The 1,508-nt window shown below is 36.6% G+C and overlaps 1 protein-coding gene across 7 annotated transcripts in view; it reads left to right on the top strand.

Annotated features, from left to right (window-relative positions):
* Nucleotides 1-1,153, top strand: part of LOC122252656 (transformer-2 protein homolog beta) — a 67,701-nt gene extending 66,548 nt beyond the window's left edge. For all 7 annotated transcript variants that reach the window (XR_015192422.1, XR_015192423.1, XM_043015246.2 and 4 more), the window contains one exon: nt 1-1,153. This exon is cut by the window's left edge and continues 1,569 nt beyond it. The gene's annotated coding sequence lies outside the window, so the exon portion shown is untranslated.
* The last annotated feature ends 355 nt before the right edge of the window (nt 1,154-1,508 follow it).

Genomic DNA, 1,508 nt, shown 5'->3' with positions numbered 1-1,508 from the left:
ACCCTCTCCCTCCCCTCCTTTCTCTCTTTTTCTTATCTTAACTGTCCTTGTCTCTTGTGTAGTGGAACCGATGATAATCAGAATGCAAGAACAGACAAAGACGACCGTCAAAAAAAAAAACAAGAAAAAAAAAAAAAGGCCTTCGCCATAGACTCCAAAGGCTAATCCATCTGTGTGTGTCTTGAGTTCCTCATGTGAGGAAGAACCTGTACTACCTTGTGTGGGGAACGAGGAGACTTATCTGTCCGCCCTGCACACATGACGGAGGTAGAGTGTCTGCTCACTCGGGCGAATCTTGGCAAGTCGTCCTCCAAACAAAGGTGTCGCTTGCTCGGCGTGTTGCAGGGCGGAGGGGGGGATAGGGGGTTCGTTCAAGGAACTCCTTCATGGTGGTTTAAAAAGTATATAAATAGGTAAAAGAATAAACGACTCCTTATTCTCAACTAGTTGTGAGGGCATTTCATGATAGAGGTAACTGTGCTCATGTACAGGTAAATTATAAAAAATATTTGCAGGATAGATTTTACATTATTTCATTGTGATTGTGAATTTTGAATAATATGAAATTTTCAGTGTTAATGATTGATTGTAGAATTGTGCAAGCTTCTTTTTTTAAAAGAATGTTAATGGTTGGTATTTTCTTTTTTACACACTTAATGCCATTGAGGATTACAAGTAGGCAAGATGTGTTGTAAGATAAAAAATGAAATAAAATTACCTAGATCAAATGTAGATGTTCATGGTGACTACTTAAAATAAAAAACAACCCAAAAAAATAAAAAAGATTTTTACTTGAGTGATGGCATAGATCTCCAGCATAAATCATGATTACATTCATGGTTTTTAAGAGAAAAAGACTTTCCATTTTCTGTTTGCATGTGTACATTTTTTGGTACTTTCTAGACAGGAACAAAAAACTGTGAAATGTGAGAGAATAAATAAATAAATATTCAGTGAATTCAGGTATTATTATTATTATTTTATTATGATTTACGCAGCGTTCTTTCGAAGGTTTCCAGTGTTGGATTATGAATGTTTTTTATATATATTTCGAATGGTCATTTTCATTTTTCCAGTCAAGTCAGTGGGAGTTTTGGGGATGTAGTTTTAAAAATTACTGATTAATTGTACATAAAAAAATCTTTCAAAACATCTAAGTGATTTTATTATTCCTTTATTCACCTGTGAAATGCATGACAAAAATATGATCATATTAAAACACACACACACACACACACACACACACACACACACACACACACACACACACACACACACACACACACACACACACACACACACACACACACACACACACACACACACACACACACACACACACACACACACACACACACACACACACACACACACACACACACACACACACACACACACACACACACACACACACACACACACAATGAAAATGAAGTCAAAGTCGTGTCCACACGTTTTGGCAAGCTAACAGGTAAAACACATTACGTCATTGAGTAAACCAGTTGCAT

This window comes from Penaeus japonicus, unplaced genomic scaffold (assembly GCF_977035675.1).
Source record: "Penaeus japonicus unplaced genomic scaffold, GWHDUDI00000001_assembly GWHDUDI00000028, whole genome shotgun sequence".
NCBI classification, from domain to species: domain Eukaryota; kingdom Metazoa; phylum Arthropoda; class Malacostraca; order Decapoda; family Penaeidae; genus Penaeus; species Penaeus japonicus.
This window is presented reverse-complemented; position numbering and strand designations above follow the sequence as displayed.